The 19349-nt window shown below is 36.8% G+C and overlaps 1 long non-coding RNA gene across 11 annotated transcripts in view; it reads right to left on the bottom strand.

Moving 5' to 3' along the window:
* Nucleotides 1-19349, bottom strand: part of LOC144288530 (uncharacterized) — a 344649-nt gene that overhangs the window by 113090 nt on the left and 212210 nt on the right. For 9 of the 11 annotated variants that reach the window (XR_013356394.1, XR_013356391.1, XR_013356403.1 and 6 more), the window contains one exon: nt 9210-9556. The exons of the other annotated variants lie outside the window; for them this stretch is intronic. This is a non-coding gene — a long non-coding RNA (uncharacterized LOC144288530). Of the gene's footprint in view, nt 1-9209; nt 9557-19349 lie in introns of those variants that run through there. 11 annotated transcript variants of the gene reach the window in all.

Here is a 19349-nt window from a genome sequence, read left to right as displayed (position 1 = left end):
CAATACCTAGGAAGACAAGTGAGTTTTTGTGAATGACTCTTAGGACACATAGGACCTGACTAGGAGAATATGACATGGCTTCAACATTCCAACTTTGCTGACTACCCACTTTTAGCGATTTGACCAATGAAGGTAAGAAGGTAAACCAACCAGACCAGGGTTGGGAAGAGCTGACGGAAGGTAATACAGCAGAATTTATGGATTACAAGAAATGTCCTAATATAGAGTATCAAAGTAACCCTGAAAAACACTTTTTGTGGATTATCAAAGGACATCACAGTAATAACTTATCTGCTGAAATATACTTTTAAATTTTTATTCCTTTGAATGAAATTGCCTTTTTTGTCTTGTTACATCGTCTGCTTAAAAGTTAGAGGTGTAGTTCCACTTTAATTGGCTTTTCAGTGGTTAATTTTTCCCAGATTTCTGGATAAAGGGATGTGACTCAAGCATGAGAAATATGAAATTCCCATTAAAGTTTCCTGGACATCTCGGAAATCAGAATTCCACATAAAGCTTGGGAGTTGCATTAGATCACATCTAAAAACCTCTTCCAATAATGCAACTTTTGTATAACAAGAATCTCAATAGTCGTAAAGAATTTCCTTTTATGTCCATTTCAACACCTCCCCACCCCATCCCCCCAAAAATTGACAGCATAATCAGAGGTCAAGAGAAAATGCAAGTAGAGAGAAGCCCAAACCATGTTAGTGACAAACATGTGATTCTCATACCCTCCTGGAAGCAGTTCTCTGTCATGTGAGGAAGAGCTTGAGCCACCATGCCTGACCTTCCCTAAATACTCTTCTCTTTGATTTAAAAAAAAAAAAATTTTTTTTGTTAAAAAAAATGAATATGTTCTCACAGAACAGTCAATCCACACAAAAGTTTATGAAATAAAAATATATAGAGATACAACGTATTTATAAACATATATATATATATGGGTTATACGTATTTACATATGATTCTATTATGCTAGGGGTCTTAAAGAACTTTCTAATTTAGTTTTAATAGATACAGATCTAGCTCTTTTATAATAATACAAGGGTCTGAAATTTATTTATTCTTTTTTTGTTGATAGTATTTGCTAATATAAAAGAGAATACCCTTTTCAAATATATTTTCCTGACTATGAGTGAATATTTCTGTGGGGAAGATTCCTAGAAGTAGATTACAAGGCCAAAGATTAAGCTTATTTCAAATTTTGGTAAATACTGTCTAATTTACATATGCTTTGATCATATGTATTTCTTCTGTAAATGATCCTTTGTATCCTTTGTCCACCTTCTATATGGTTCTTTGTGTTTCACATTTTCATATTGTAGTATTTCTTTGTATATTGCAAATCCTTTATATATGTTGTAAATATTTCCCCAGTCTGTAGCTTATTGTGTTTTTGTAAAGATTTTATTTATTTATTCATGAGAGGCACAGAGAGAGAGAGAGGCAGAAACATAGGCAGAAGGAGAAGCAGGCTTCCTGTGGGGAGCCCTATAGGGGACTTGATCCCAGGACCCCGGGATCACAACCTGAGCCAAAGGCAGACACCCAACCCACTGAGCCACCCAGGTGTCCCTGTAGCTTATTGTTTAACTTCATTTTTATTGTTGTTTCAAGGAAGGATTTTTTTGTATGAGGTTGATGTTACAAATACTTTCTTATATGATCTGTGATTTTTGTGTATTAGGAAACCTTTCCCAAGTCCCAGAGTTATAAAAATTTTTTTCTACATTTTCTTCAATACTTTTATAATTTGTTTTAAACATTTATTCTCAAAAATTTCTCCAAAATATATTTTTGCTTATGATGTGAACTATGAGTTCATTTTTCCCCTAAAAGGATAACCAATTGTCATAATGCAATTTAGTGAGACGTCTTGAACACCTTTATTGCCTAAAGATGACATTTTTACTATAAACTACCTTCTTGTATATTCCTGAGTTTTCATTCTATTTTCTTTCTATTTATGTGTTTGTCTATTACTGTGCCAAAATACATTGTTTCAATTGCCTTACATTATGTTATGTTCTGATTATTAGTAGGTTAAATCCCATCATTCTTTTTTAAAAATTTGATTTACTAAGCATTGTTGTTCTTTCTTACACATGTATTTGAGAGCCAGCTTGTCAACATCTTTACATTGTTGAGTCTCCTCATTGAGAAATATGGAATAACACTTTATCTATGTAGATATTTAAATAGCCTATATAAAAAAAAATAAAAATAAAAAAAATAAAAAATAAAAAAAAAATAAATAAATAAATAGCCTATATAAAAGTCTGGCAGATTTCCTATTTATTCTAAATATAAAATGAGTTTTAATCTATTATGAAAGAAATCATGTTTATCCTTATGTTTTCTAATAGATTATTGCTAATATAGAACACTAATAATTTTTGTATATTGACTTTTATATCTGATCACCTTACTATATTGTTAAAGTAGCCTATTAAATTCTAATAGTTTTTTTTTTTTAATCAGCCTCTGACTTTCTTAGTAGGAAACCTTATATACCAGGGCTTTAGTAAAACTTAAAACTCAAGTTTTTTAAGATCAACCAATCAACAGCTTTGAGAATTTTATAGACTGAATGTTATATCTCCCCCAAATTTATATGCTGAAGCCCTAACCAACGATGAGATGATATTTGGAGATGGGCTTTAGGAAGGTATTTAGGGTTAAATGAGGTGTCAAGGGATGGGGCCCTCACAATAAGATTAGTGGTCTTACAAGAAGAAGAAAAGAAAAAAAGAGAAGAGGAAAGGAAAGAAAAGGAAAGGAGAAAAGAAATCTCTTGCTTTTTCTCAGTACACACGCCAAGGAAAGGCCATGTGAGATCACAGCAAGAAGATAGCTGTATGCAAGCCAGGAAAAGAGGTGTCATCAGAACCCAACCATGCTGGCCCTCATCTCAGACATCTAGTCTTCAGAACTATGAGAAAATAAACTTCTGTTGTTTAGGCACTGAGTCCATAGTATTTTATTTTTTAGATTTTATTTATTTATCCATGAGAGACACAGAGAGATGCAAAGAGAGAGACAGAGACATAAGCAGAAGGAGAAGCAGGCTCCATGCAGGTAGCCCGACTGGGACTCAATCCCAGGTCTCCAGGATCAAACCCTGAGCTGAAGGCAGAGCTAAATCACTGAGCCACCTGGGATGCCCCATAGTATTTTTTTTTTTTTTTTATGGCAGCCCTTGCTAAGACAGGGAGCTTATGTTATGCTAGGCATGGTGGGGATGTTCCTGGGATCCCAATGAGAAAACATGTTAACTCTTACTTGTGAACCTTATAGGTTCAATGCTTTGACATTATGGTTTGTTTGTTTTGGATTTCTTGGTATGGGTCAAGTACTATATTCTTTTCCTAGTAAGTTGATCCTACTCCTCCCACACATACACAAAAAGAGTCTCAAATTTAACAACTGTTTTAAATTTCTAATGCTTGTCCACAGGCCACCAGAGAAACTTACAATCAAGAATACATAAAATATAAAAGGAAGCCATCCTTAAAACTAAATAACTAAGGACAAAAGGAAATCATTTTCAGCTACACTAGAACACAGGCTATTTCTATTCTTAGACAGCCTGGGTCTTGCACAGAACACCCCGTGGGTCAGGGTTTGCCTGACATATGGAAATACTGCAGCAGACTTCCTCTGACTAGCCCAGCTCTTCAGCTTGCAAGGCCACATTTCCTGTGGGAAGGAATTCCTGAGGCCAGAAACCTTGCTAACTTCCCTTCCCAAAACTGATTGCTTCATAAAAGGACACACTTTCTCTAGTTCTGTAGGTCCAAAAGAATATGGAAGGATTGAGATATACAACTTTGGTGTGATCTTGTCCCTCTGTTTTCTTTCTTACAAGCTAAGAGCTAATTTCCTTCAACTTAATTTGTATATAGTCGATCCATTTTGCTTTATAGATACAGATGGGAGAGACTCATGGACGAGATGTCATGTTCTATCTTTTCTGGTTATGATGGATTGGTTTGCTCCCCGAGCCATCCCTCACTATGGCTTTCCAGAGCACTGTTTTGAGGAAAGGCCTAAGGCTGCCTCTGGCCATGATCAGTGAATAATGTCTGCCATGAGCATGGGAGAGAAAGTGGGAGGATGCCTGCCAAGCATTTCCCATCTTTGAATATAATTGTGGGGTTTTTTTGTTTCCAAGCTTAGTTATATAACCTTAGAAGTTTTATTCATTTGTAGCTATCATACACATAAGAGGAGAAATATTGGTTATTTTTTTTTAAACTTAAATCAACAAAAAGGCCCAAACAGTTCAGTACTCTTAAGTCTAGGAACCCTTAATACTAAACACTGAGTGTATTAGTGTATAACCTGAGTAAAGCTTGAGTCAGAATAACACATTCCATAAACAATGACATAGCTGTGATTTTCCTCATTATGATTAATAGTACTAGTATGGTACTATTATTAATAACTTTCAAAACACAACTTCATATAATATTGGGTGGTATATAAGATTATCAATGAAGTATGAGCCAGATATTTTCAGATAAAAATAGAGTACTTCATTTTCACAACTGAAATATGTTAGGAGGCTAAGGGCTACGGAAAGAGTAGGAATGCTGTTGGTTTTTACCAAAGAAGAGTTTTATGTTTGTATAATTGAGTGAGTAATACAACTCAAAAATTAGACTTTGTAAAATATTTCTGAAACTTTCAAGAAAATAGTGATGCAAAAAAAAAGTAATGCATAGTTCTAGGCATTGGGAGTTCACAAGTCTGCCTTTGAGGGTGGAATTATCTGTAAAGTCTGGTAGTGACAAGAGTTTGTAAAAAAAAAAAAAAGTGTTTAGCTATGGTTTGATATATTATATCATAATAAGTCAAATCACTATTTTTCCATTTCCACATATTTCTAAGATTTTATGTTTTTTACAGGCAAGGAATCATTCCTCTAACCACCCACTACTGTGACTCAACTTGTCTATTACATTAGGAATATTGTATAAGCAGAGAGCAAAGGGGGAATTCACTTGGAAAATTAGCTAACAATCATCATACTAATCCACTTCCATGAACCATTATGACACATCTTACTTAAGATATTCCCCAGAGAAATTCACACAGAAATTTGGACTACAGAACAAACATTTATATTGATACCATATTTTAAAATTAATTTTCCAATTTTTAAAACTATTTTAAACAACCATATGTAATGTGTTTCCAGGAAATTTAATGATACTTCCTTCTAGTGGTGATATGCCTATCACTGTTTTCCATTAAATATCTAACAGCATGACCTTAGTCAGCAAACTTGGGGTAAAAAAATGGGTTTTTAGATCACATGCTTACAATTAGCCAATAGCTTGGTGATGTTCACACCTCTGAGGACTTTTTTTTTAAGATTTTATTTATTTGACAGAGAGAGAGAGAGAGAGCACAAGCAGGGGGAGTGGCAGGCAGAGGGAGAGGGAGAAGCAGGCTCCCTGCCGAGCAAGGAGCCCAATGCTGGGATCATGACCTGAGTCAAAGACAGATGCTTAACCGACTGAGTCACCCAGGCACCCCACACATCTTTAAGGACTGAATCCATTGACCCTAAAGAGAGATTTCTGCTCAGCATAACAAATAGATTTTTTTAACTATGAAAAATAATTTTTCCTCCAATCTAGTCAAATGACATTTATAAAAGGTTGAAAGCCTTGTCAAATCTCATCAGAATGGTAATATGCTTAGTCATAACTACTTCTTTTTTTTTACTATGTCCCTGAAGTATACTGCTATTCAGAAATATAAAAAATGTATTGAAGTTCCTATAGTGGTACAATACCATGATGTCCAATTTTCCCATTTATTCATCGGAGACTATGTTTTTGAAGTGACTAGAAGACCAGTGCCTCTTTTAACCTATGCTGCATTTGACCCTAACACTAACAAAACCACATTAAGATGTAAAGAAATTCCTTGATTCTGTTTTGCTACAAATTTTATTTAAAAAAATAACCACTCCAAAATAATCTGCTGCAAAATATATGGTCTGTGTAGGAAGGCTATGACAATTCTACATTTATAGATGAGACACTAAAAATCAAATAAACACATGAGGCAGCTCTTCATCATGGCAATGTAGCATGCTAGTTGTTTACAGTATTTCCCTTCAGGCCCTAGCCTTGAATTCCATCTTGACAACTTTCTAGCTATGTGACCCAGTACGATTTACTTAAACATCTCTGTTCTGAGTTTCCCCGTACATAAAATGGAGGTACTAATAGTGCCTATTCAGAAGGTGACACAATAATTAAGTGAATACATATATATAAAGCCCTTAAAATACTGTCAAGCACAAAATAAGTATTATTTAAGAATAAAAAATGATGCCAGAAGTTTTCAGGAATAGGTAGTTGTGTCCAGGAGAGCATGGATTAGCAATAAAGCTGTAGAATATATTTTCCAAAATTGGAAAAGGTATAATCAGGGCGTAGTGTTGACAATTCCCAGTCTTCTGGTTCATCGGGTCTTTGTATAGTAATGTCTTGCATGATGTATCAGACTCTGACACAGATTTTCATGCTTCTTCATTTTCCATAGCATTGATTTCATGAGAGTTTACCAAGAGGCCAGATGACAAAGGGACCGTTACCAAAGTTTTTTGGTTTTGTTTTTGTTTTTTTACCACCGTAATGATTTCTTCAATAAAGCATAAAATGTATGGGCTTCACAATTTTTTATCAGCTGAATGGTTTCATTTCATAGACAATGTGTTCTGTAATTACCCTTAGGTAATACATCGGTCTGGCAGAAAGCTAGTCACTCACTCTGCAAAAATTGTGAACTGGGAAGTTAGCTGAATTAAATGGCATAGTTTATGAAAGATTAGCTATAATTCCTTGATGAACAACTACATTAAGAATGAAGCTTTAAGGCAGAATAGTTCAGCTTAAAGGCCAAGTGTCAACACTATTAGATCCATACGTGATCACAGCCTATAGTACAAGATCATATCATAAAATTTAAAGTTGAAAGAGATCTTAGAATACACATAATCTAACCTCCTGGATTTTATAATTGAGTAATGTGGAATGCCCACTAATGAATATATATTAACAATGGGAATCAGCTATGAAGTTAGAGAATCCCATCCAGAAAACAGTGCCCTAACCTCTAGATTCAGTATTTTTTTTTCTTTTAATCTATTCCAAACCACCTCCTTGTTGCAAGGATCAATGTTTTTTTCTCTGAATTAACACTGCCTGGTGATTAAGTTGAATATGTTTCATTTTATAGATGAGAGGTGAAAAATACTAGGTTGCCTTTGATTAAATGCTCAGCATCTTCCTTGGCTCATTACCTCTATGTATTTTTAAGTGATTCATTGCACCGACATTCTCAACAATTTGTGTCAGCCATAGTGCAAAGTGAAAGAGGGCTTAGCTGCAAAATGAGGGACACCACTAGTAATAATGTCAAAATTTTCCCCCATAACAACTTAGCAAGTAGAAATGGGAATAGGGAATTTTAAACATTAATTTTATTAGAGTTTTGCCTTTAACCTTTTCCTTTTACATCATTGCTTAAAACCACATTGTCATCTTTCTCCCTTGAAAGAGACCCAACAGATCCTACCTTTGCTGTTGGCACTCACTGAAGTTGAGCACCTGAAAATAACTCGGGTGAACTTCAGTGCTGTCAATTCTAACCTGAGCTTTAAATATCACATCACTGCAGCAAATGGGATATATTTATGAGGAAGAAAGTGGTTCCTATATTTATCTCACTAATGTGATTTTTATGGATGAGTAAATGTACTCAGTGTCTCACAATCATTCTGTCCAAGGAACTGCCTTGTGAGACAGGGACATTTGGTGCTTGATTGAGGGTCGCCCCCTGAAGATAATCCAAACGGCCCTGGCATTTTACTGAATCCTGCAAATAGCATTATATTCTGCTTCAATGCAGAGGCATATAAAAGGCCAGGATGCTTTTCTCTAGGAATTTCCATTGATGCTGAAAAGTTTAAAAATGTCTTTCACTGTGACAGAGCAATACTAATGAAAAGAGTCTGAACACTGGCAAGAGTTATGGCATGTCAAGTTATTCAAGAGATCACATTAATATTTCCCTTTTGTTTTGAGATCAATAGTCCTGGGATTGAGCAGCTCTTTCCCATTTCATTACCTGGTGAACTGCCTTTTTCCTCCTTGCCATCTCAAAATACCCCTCTTCCCTGCAGTCTTCCCAAACTCCCTCAGGCAATTAGTAGTTCCCTTCTCTCTGAACCAAAAGTACATTGAACACCACTTTAACAGCATTTGTCACACCATGTCACTGTTATTTCTTTCACATCTGTCATCACTGGAGTACAGTAAGTGGGCCTCGTCCTCTTTGTATCTGCAGTGCCCCATGCATTGGGAAGTATCAAGGTCTGTCTTAAATTATTGGTCCAGTAACTTTACTACAATCTTTCAAATTAATCAAGAAATGTAATATAGGAGTTACAGTAATGAGTAAAATTATGTATTTAAATAAAGGAGGAGTAACAGTCTGTGCCCATACAACCAAAACATGTAAGCACTATGAAGACACATACGCACCAAATGAGGTCCACAATCCCTCATCTGAAACTCTTGAGGATGGCTGTATTTCAAAATTCAGAACTTTTAGTGAATTGTAGAATAGGACAGTCTGTAAATGGCACATTGTTTAATATTCCCATCATGGTCTGGGTCAGCATCCCCCCAAATACCACACTAATATTTCTGTAGCGTAAGTATGAATATTCACCTTCAAGAAGAATAAATAAAGACACAAGTGACCTCATCAATTCAGTAGATTTTGCCACCAAATGAGTTTGCCACAAACTCATGAAAAATTTTTTTGGTTTTCAGAGCTCTCTGGATTTTGGAATTGTGAATAAGGGATTATGAACATACATAACAGAATCCATTCGGTGCTTCATCAAGTCTGCTCTTTGAAAGCACTCCAAACTGAATTTGGAATATGATATTATTCTTTCCTACAGATGAATATAAAATATTCTTCATGTTTGTCATTTGAATTTTAGTCTATTTCCAAAATCTTTATTCCTATAAAAATGTAAATTATTCTGCATTGGTTTATCTCATCAGTAAGTTATGTTACTTGGAAGAATAACAACAGGAAAAAAATCAAATTATTATAAAGCTAGTATTTAATGATCTTATTAAATGAAATTGAATAATAAGAGAGCCTTCTCAGTATAATCATTCAGACAATTTCAGTTGACTCATAAGGCAAAAATGCAAATTAGCAGATGTTTTAAATATATATATAAATATATATAGTATATTGTACTAGGATTATTGTTTCTCTTCTAGTACTTGTACTGCAAAACTTTTTTAAATATGGGTTTTATTATTATTCAGATATGTCAGGCTAACAGATCAGGAGACAATTGCCACTGAAAAGATAGTTTGTTATACTTCCAGTTCCCAAGAGGAAGGGGCGAGCCATACCACGTGGGGCCACACAGGGAAGCATTGGGCTCAGTCAGGCAGGTGGAGCAAAGAGAAAACATGGACAAGAGCCTTTATCACCATATCTGTGGGAAAGAACAGGCAAGGCAGGGTAAGCAGGCTTCGGATTAGTAGTTTGAATAAATTCACAGGTCCTGGGGCATAGGGGCTACCGTAAGTCTGGAAGGTGATCCTAAAGTGGTTAGAGCAGTGGATAGTGGCCCAGAGCATGAGTGGCCAATAAAGGGAGGGTGGCTGGTTTACAGGCTCTGCATTGGTTGGTTTGCACTGGAAAGATACACTCCAATGTGAGTTGATTGCTATCTCGAGGAATTAGCTAGCTCTTGAGAGAGCAGTCCCTCCACCATAAGCAAGGCCCGAAGATGTCAGTGCATCAAATACAGCAACTACAAAATGTTATACCATCTACAAATGCGTGCAATCATATGCATTTAAACCAGTAATGAATTCTAAGAATTATCTCCTTACTCTATTAGTTTTGTTTTATTACAGTCTTTTCTTATTTCATTGCAAGAATAGATATTCAAATTATTACTTTTTAACCTTTTTTTCATTTTTTTTAAGATTATATTTATTTATTCATGAGAGACACAGAGAGAAAGAGAGGTAGAGAAACAGGCAGAGGAAGAAGCAGGCTCCCTGCAAGGAGCCCGATGTGGGACTCAATCCTGGGACCCCGGATCACACCCTGGGCCTAAGGCAGGCGCTCAACCGCTGAGCCACCCAGGTGTCCCTGTTATTGTTGTAATAAAAACCTTATCATGTAAGTTGCTTTTTTAGACTATAATATATACTCATATGTAATTTTTATTAATCAGATATGTAAACAAAAGGATAAGTTACTCTTTTAAGTCTTCTCCCAGACCTAGGATTTTATGATATTTAGAAAATAACTATTTTTACCACTCTGGAACAGAGATAACATGGTAAGAGCACATTATGCTAAAGAAGGAAGGAAGCAGGGTAGAGAGAGGGAGGAGGGCAAGGAAAGCCCTGGATGGGCTGCTGTTATTTGCTTCCTCTCCTTGGTCATGGGTTATCACCCACTGAGAATGAGGAGGCTTACATGGAGGACAAAGGAAGCCTTCCTCCCCCCACCCAGGCACAAGGCCGAAGACAGCCATGACCCTTCCGGCCACAGAATCAAGAAGGTGTCTGCGCTATATCTATTTCATGCCTGAAAGGTGGCTGTTAATTGTTACTCTTGCATTCATAATCACCAAGGAGACCAATGTTTTGCATATAATTTTGTAATCATTCATTCAGCATTTGGTTTTGAAATGATGACATTAAAAAAAAAAGAAATGATGACATTCAGAGATAGTTGAATCTGTTCAAAACATCACCTAATGTTTGACTGAATGAAACCTTAAAATATCAAATTTCTCTACAAGATACGAAATCATTGCACTAGTCACACTTTATGGTTTTGCATTACCTGGAACTTCCTAGCAAAGATTTCTGGGCATATAGTAGGCACTCAATAAATACAACAGAATGGAACAGTTTCAAGGGAATAATGAAAGCCCATAATTCAGAAATCTACTTTATGTCTTGTTCATAAATTGCTTCATGTGGTATATTTTTCATACGTCCCATAAAAATTTTAAAAGAAATTTCTATTGCTTGCCAACCTCAGAAGATTTTAAGTCCAAACTTTGCAAAATTCATAAAAGTAAATAATCCAGCTGTATTAAGTGATATTAAAAACTATTTATATGAAGAGCTCTTGAATTCAAACTAATGAGGGCATCATGCCTCCCTGCAGTATCTTCTGGCCTCTCAGGAGGCCAAGTAGTTAAATCTGCATGTGGATACGTATTGGGTATCTGCAGCCCCTATGGGATAGTCACTTCTGTGATTTTGTACTTTCCTGGGTGTTTGTGTTTTAAGCTTTCATCCAATAAAACATTAATGGGTAGTTTGAATAGATTCAACTATTTCTGAATGTAATCATTTTAAAACCTAATACTGAATTGGATATTATAAACCATGTGTAAGACAGTGCTATCCTTGGCCATTATGAAAGCAGTCTTTAGTTCTGGCAATGATGGTGAACTCTAAATCAGGTTGAAATCTTTTTTCACTTAAGATTTCTTGAGATTAAAAAGCTAATGCTGTTTAGAAATCCAGAAGCCTTTGCCCATCCCTGGCCCTAAGGATCAGCCATACCAGGTTTTGAGCTTTCAGAGAATTCCTCTGCCCACCTACCTGAACCAACTCCCATCTTTACATTAAAAGCAGTCTAAAGGCTCAGTGTTTCCCAGAATGTGATCTGTGAACCACCTGCCTCAGAACCCACTGGAGTATTTATTACAGATGCTTATTTAGTAGCAGATGAATGGTGCCCCCTAAAAATTCATATCCACCCAGAACCTCAGAATGTGACCTTATTTGGAAATAGGGTCTTTGTAGACGCAATTAGTTTAGATGAGGTCATATGGATTAGAGTGTGTCCTAAATCCAATGACTGCTGTCCTTATAAGAGGAGATGCAGCTACCATCCACAAAATGCCAAGGATGGCCAGGAGCCACCAGGAGCTGGCAAGAGGCAAGGAAGGGTTCTTTCCTAGAACCTTCAGAGTAAGCATGGCCCTGATGACACCTTGATTTCAGACTTTTAGCCTTCAGACTGTGAGAGAACAACTTTCTATTGTTTAAGCTACGCAGTTTGTGGCTGTTTGTTGTGTCAACTCCAGGAAAGTGAGACCATGGCCTCACTCACAACTGACTGGATTCTAAGGATATGGCTCAGAGCGTCTGAAAAGCCTCTCAGCTGTCTCTGATGTTCACGTAGGTGTTTACTAGAGTGGGGACATCATAAAGGGTGGTGGCTGATTTTATGTGTCAACTTGATTGGGCCACAGTGTGCTCAGATATTTGGTCAGACATTCTGGGTGTATCTGTGAGGGTACTTTAGGATGAGATCCACATTTAGACTGGTCGAGTAACATAGATTGTCCTCCCTAACGTGGATGAGTGTCGTCCAATCAGTTGTAGATCTGAATAAAATAAAAGGCTGACCCTCACCTGAATAGCAGGGAAATCTTCCAGCCTGACAGCCTTGGAACTGGGACACTGGGGTTTTTTCCTGCCTTTGGACATGACTTGAAACATTGGTTCTTCTTGGGTCTCCAAATTGCTGACTAACCCTACAGATCTTGGGACTTGCTAGCCTCCACAACTGCATTAAGCAATTCTTTATAACCAATTATTATTTACTATATAATTGTATATATATAATATGAACTCATATTTTTATACATATATTTTATACACACACACCTCATTGGTTCTGTGTCTCTGGAGAACCTTGACTAATACTGCATCCTTACATGCTGTTATCCTGAGGTCGATGCTTTCCCATTGTATTGACCTGATTCCCACAGAAGCTGATCTTGCCACAGTTATTAACAACCAGAATGTGGCCAGGTTCCATAATCACTTCCAAATCCCTCTCTTACTGACCTCCTGTTGAGCATTCCCTCCTGGAACAACCCCTTGGTTTTGTGATTCCATATTCACCATGCTCACCTCGTCACACTTCCAGCTGTTGCTGCTCTGCCTTCATGGCAATCTCCTCCTTCTCTGTCCAACCCTCACTACTGTGGTCTTTGGTGTCCAGCTGAAGCCCTTTTTACAGGTTTTCTACCAGTTCTCCCTAGGAAATGTATTCCTGTACCTTAGCCTTGAATAACTCTCTATTCTGGTAATTCCTGAATTTTTGTCTCAAGCCCAAGTCTCTCTTTTGAGCTTCTGGCATGTCAAACTGCCTCCTAAATAATCCACCCTGTATGTACCACCAGCAAATCAGCTTTGACATGCAATAATGAATTTGTTCTCCTCACCAAGTCTTCAGATTCTTCTAATGCTCTGCTCATGAATGGGACAACTATCTACTCAGGGCCCAAACCAGTAATCTGGCAGTTTCCTTAGACACCTCTGTTTCCCTCCCATGCCAACCTAACTAGTCACTAAGTCGTATTGATTCCAATTCCTAAATAATCCTCAAATCTGTCCACATTATTTCTCTCCAGAGCCATTACCATAAGTCGGGTCAGCAACATCTCTCGCTTAGACTGTGGCAGAGGCTCATAACTTGGTTTTCTTTCTTTCTCTTCAATAGGGCCACCTTCTATCCACACCCTATGGAACATATCACTCTTCAAGTGCTCACCACTGACTCAGGATCAAATTAAGACTCTTTATTGCAGCTTCTAGGGCCCTATCTGACAGGGTTAAATCTCCAGTGATATCACTCCCCACTTTGTTCTTATACCTGTGCTCCAATTACTCTTTCTTCTTTTCATTTTCTCAATACTTCATGTTCTCCCTTACTTTTAAGCCTTTACACATGCTATTATTCTAGCCTGAAATATCAGGGAGTCCTAATTTGTATACCATAGAAATTATTCTATTTCTCCAACTAAGACTATAAAAACATAAAAATCAAACATTATGGTGTTACCCTTCCCATCCACTATATAGCTATTAATCTATCAGCATTATTGGAAGTCTGTGGAAGTATAGATCTCTGTATTAGGTAGGGGAGAGTATCATAGAACTAAAGGATAATCACCTCTATGCTCAAGAAACTCAGACTTTTGAGAAAGAATATGATACACCAAGGGGGAGGGGAGAAAACCATGAATACTTGTGTAAAACCTTTGAACGATTGGAAAATAAAACTAAATGAAATTTAGAATACCATAATGCGCAAGTATGAAGAGCAGAAGGAAAAAGACTGAAAAAGTCAACAGAATGGTTTGGGGAGTTGATTTAAACCAGATCATGAAGGTAGAAAGGGACATGAATGGGGACCTATACTGGGGAGATGGGAAAGAAGAGTTATAATAAAGGAAATAAAACATCAGAAGAATAAATATTAGAAATCAATAATTTACACACAAGGTTCAATAAGTTCTAGTGTGGCCAGAGCTGTGTATTAATGATTTCGTATTTCAAATGTAACTCAATTCAATGTATATTAGAAAATTTTAAGTAGAACATTAACTTCATAATCGTACAAATATTATCAAAGGCTACAAAAGGGAGTGAGCTAATTTAAACTAGAAATAGATCAATCTAGCTACTCAACTGATTTAAATTAAATCATTAAGTAAATAATAATAAAGGAGGAATACAGACAAAGCAACAACCGTGAAGGCTCTATGCAATGACTGAAGATGAGGCTCACTGGTCTAGAGCACTAGGCCTTGTCTAAAGGACTGTAGATGATAAAATGAGCAAGAAGGAGGAAGTTAGAAGACATATATATCTATGCTACTTGGTTTTTATTTTCTTAGTTCCGAGCAGGGAAAAATAAAATGTATTTTTTTGGTGAATAATTCTTGCAGCAAGGTGTGTATATATTTAATATATATGGAAAATTTATGAATATAACATATAAATATAAAATTTTATAAATATATATTTTATATATATAATCGCTCAATGAGGAGGGAGCTGGGTGAAGGAGAGATCCGTGAGATTGCTGGAAGCATGAAGAACATTTCCTGGCATGTAAACAGGAGGAGAAAACTGCGTATGGTGAAGGAATCACATGGCACTTCCAAATCAGGGTGGTGGCCGAATTTTCAGGATCATGGTGCTTTTCCTCAGAGTCACCAGAAAATTAGGGAAGGGGGATGGTAAAGAGAAGGCTATTGCTTCAATAATACAGAGATCTTCAATCCCTTGTATCTACATCACTCCTCGGTCAACCACTGAAGAAAAGCACAAGATCCACTTTTAGGTAGAAATCAGGGAGACCTATGTTTATAGGGTAAATAACCAGGAAAGAAGGGAAGATTTTTATGCAGGAAGGCATGAATAAAAAGTGATATGTTGGGAAGCCTGGATGTCTCAGTGGTTAAGCACATCTGCCTTCAGCCCAGGGCGTGACCCCGGGGTCCCGGATCGAGTCCCACGTCGGGCTCCCTGCGTGGAGCCTGCTTCTCCCTCTGTCTGTGTCTCTGCCTCTCTCTCTCTCTGTGTCTCTCATGGATAAATAAATAAAATCTTTTTTTTTAAAAAAGTGATAGGTCTCACTGTTTAGGAAAAAAGTATGTAGAATCTTATGCATTGGTGGGGGACCTCCTGATCATAAATGGGTTTTTTTCTTAATGATCAATGGACATATTTTGATTCAATGAATTAACTATGCAATCAGGGCAATAAAGTATATTATAATTATACATTAACATTTCAAACAGTAAAGAAAGTAATGTATACATGCTTTATACTACAGAAAATAATAACTTTTCCATTCACACTCAGGTCAGGTTAAATTAGTTGAGCACTGTCATTCCAGTCCTTTAATACTTTCATAATTAGTATTAATATGGGGCAGAGGAGAGAAATGAATCATAAAGCCTAGAAAAGTAAACAGTCTGCAACTAGAGACAGCCTTCACATTGTAGAAACTGTCTTTTTACTTTTCATTTTTATTTTCTGTTACAGAAAGATCTGTGATGCATTTCATTGCCTTCAATGAAATAAAAATAGAATTCCTGGGATTTTGAAATCTGTTACTAACATTTTAAAAATGTATCCTAAGCCCCGGCACACTTATAAATAGGTACTTTGAGGCAGCGCAGGGAATACAACCATTTCAGATTTATTTAATTGGCTTGCAGACCTTCCCTTCCAAATAAGCCAGCTCGCAATTAGTCAATGGCAAGTTTTCACAATAGTTTAACTGGCAACATTAAGGCGTCAGCTTAAAACTCATTACACCAGGAGCTACAGCTGTCTGCTTTTCTGATTTGTTATTCATCATCATATCTACCATAGGCTCTTTTAAGTCACACTTCCTTTCGCATTTACTAACGTATTGAACCCAGGAAAATGAAAAAGAAATGAAGTTCTTTGAGATTCAGAATTACATTTCATAAAGCCAGGACTCTGAGTAATCTAAAATAAGAGCTGGCAACAGAGGCTTGCCAGCTGTTACACATTTACCAGCCCAGCTACATTTTTCCCCCCTCTGGGCCCAATAGTTATAAAGGGCCACTCTTAACCTTATTTGGATTAAAATTTATGCCATTCACACAACAGCACTTTTTTTTTTCAATTCTACATGTTCACTTTCTCTCTTCGGTACTTAGGTTGAAACCAGAGATCTCTCATGTCCTGTCATATCTTAGGGACTATGAAATGCTATCATTTACAGAACACTGGAAAGAGAAATAAAGTTTGACCTATATGCTTGTCAGAATGAGATAAAATTTAATCAATCTTTGTGATGAAAAAACCTATCAATCTGCAGTTACAACACATTTGTTCTTTTCTGAAGATGAGTTACTTGTTTCTTAAAAAAAAAAAAAAAAAAAAAGTAAAATATTCCAAAGGTGTGATGTACCAGGAATCCCTAAGATGATTCTGTGTTGGAGATGCTCTAAAAGGATTCACAGGATTCAGTATATTAAAATAGCAATGTAGTAAGGCTAGACAGCCCATCCTAAGGAAAAGAGACACAAGCAGCCTCTGGAGGAATCCATGTGCAGCCTTCCTTATGCTCGCTCCTCCCATGAGGGGTCACACAGAGCATGCTCTTTCCCAACAGAAAATAAAGTGACGTGCACGTGCTGTATCCAGGGTAGCCCACCAGGGACTCAGCATCCAAGGGTTTCATTGGCAGTTGGTCATGTAGACGACTCTCTGCTTAGTAGGTACCAAACTTTCAGACCCCCAGAAGGAAAAAGGTGTTCAGAACAAACCACACTGCGTTGCAGTCGGAGCACATAGTAAACCATCCTTAGCAGTTAGGGAATGGTGGGCAAACCCCTGAAACTCAAATCTTTAACCTGACAAGCAGGCCTTTCTAAAGAAAGAAGTCTGACATCTGCTATACTGACCCTTTCTTCACAAAGGGACACTTGCCATTATTTTAATTTAAATTCAGAGAGTAAAGAAAATACCTCTAAATAGATTTTTGGGACAGTTAGAGCATTTGAGGAAAATCTGGATCCTGTGCATTTCACCTTCAAATATAAAGCAAAAGAGAAAATTCCACCACAAGGGAATCTTTTTTATCTTACTGGAAAACATTTTGAAAAAATTATGAGCTCTTGCAGATAATGAGGTAAATTTAGCAGCATTTTCTAAATTTCCTTCTAAAATTTCTTCTAGAGTTGATGACTTCCCCCACTGCTCATAGATCATTCATAAATGGAATGTCTCATCATTTGGGGTATCAGTCAACTCAGATTTAAAATTGGAGACTGAAAAATTCTACTTATTCTATTGTGTTTTGTAGTTAAGCATCCTAAGCACTGCCAAAAATCAGTAAGACGGTGCTGTGAGAATTTTGGTTTGACATTTTCTTATAGGACACAAAATATTTAAATGGTTTTCTTTGCTATTTCCAGATGCAATTTGAGTATCAAGCAAAAAAGTACTCAAGGTTATATATTTAAAATAATGAGATTTGTGAACATGAATATACACAAGTGGTCTTAAGCCATAGCCAGTGTTATTAATAATATACACCAGAGGATTTTGTTGTTGATGTAGTATTTTAGAATCTTATAAATGAAGAAACAGCCACAATTTGAATTCTCAAGAGTGTCAGATCAATGTACTAACATTTTTCAAAGTTCTTGTGAACATGTGACTTTTTTTTTCCAACATGTACCTGTCTCTAACTATGCAGAAGTGGAAAGCAAAATGGATTTGAATTAGAGATTTTATGAACCTCAGGAAACTGCCTCACTTCTTGATTCTCTTTTTTCTTAACATTTTTAAAATTTAAATTCAATTAGACAACATATAGTACAAACACCCAGTGTTCATCCCATCAAGTGCCTCCTTATTGCCCGTCACCCAGTTACCCCATCCTTCCACTCACCTCCCCTTCTGCAACCCTTTGTTTGTTTCCCAGAGCTGGGAGTCTCTCATGGTTTGTCTCCCTCTCTAATTTTTTTCCACTCAGTTCCCCTTCTTTTCTTTATAATCTCTTTCATCGTAACATGTGACTTTAGAAATCAACTTAATTGTACCCGGCATTATATTCCCTATTTTGATAACTTGGAAGTGAGATTTGCTGTCCCAGGTGACAGTGCATGAACCTAAGACCCTTTCCTTCATAGCATAAAAACACATAGGCTTCCCCTTGAAATAAGATGCCACTATATGAAGAGAAATGAATAAACCGGGATCTCCGTGTGGCTCAGCGGTTTAGAGTCTGCCTTCAGTCCAGGGTGTGATCCTGGAGTCCTGGGATCGAGTCTCGCGTCGGGCTCCCTGCATGGAGTCTGCTTCTCCCTCTACCTGTGTCTCTGCCTCTCTCTCTCTCTTTCTCTGTCTCTCTCTCTCTTTCATGAATAAACAAATAAAATCTTAAAAAAAAGAAATGGATAAATCCTGAAAGATGAAGTATTTACCAAAAAAAAAAAAAAAAAGAGACTGTGTTAACCCTATGTAAGATTATTTTAAACTAGAAGAACTATGATCATGTTAATGAGCAAGTTTAAATTCCGTTTCACTTCCAGCCAATTAGCCAGAGGGTTGGGGGCAGGAGGACATTACCTCAATTACGGAAGATTAGAATTTATGATTCCTTTTGTATATCCGACTTTATTTTTTTATTATTCTATTTTTTATTTTTAAAAATGTATTTATTTGGGAGACAGAGAAAGGAAGCACAAGTGGGAGGGAAAGGGAAACTCAAGCAGATTCCATGCTGAGCACCGAGCCCCATGCAGGGCTCGACCTCATGACCCTGAGATCATGCCCTGAGCCGAAATCAAGAGTTAGACACTCAGCTGTGCCACCCAGCGCCCCCTTTTTTAATATTTCATTTTTTGATTTTTAAAAATTTTCAGAGAGAGAGTGCATATCTGACTTTAGTGCATA

The sequence above is a fragment of the Canis aureus genome, chromosome 18, assembly GCF_053574225.1.
Source record: "Canis aureus isolate CA01 chromosome 18, VMU_Caureus_v.1.0, whole genome shotgun sequence".
Classification (NCBI taxonomy): domain Eukaryota; kingdom Metazoa; phylum Chordata; class Mammalia; order Carnivora; family Canidae; genus Canis; species Canis aureus.
The sequence above is the reverse complement of the archived record's forward strand: the minus strand, read 5'-3'. Positions and strand labels throughout refer to the sequence as shown.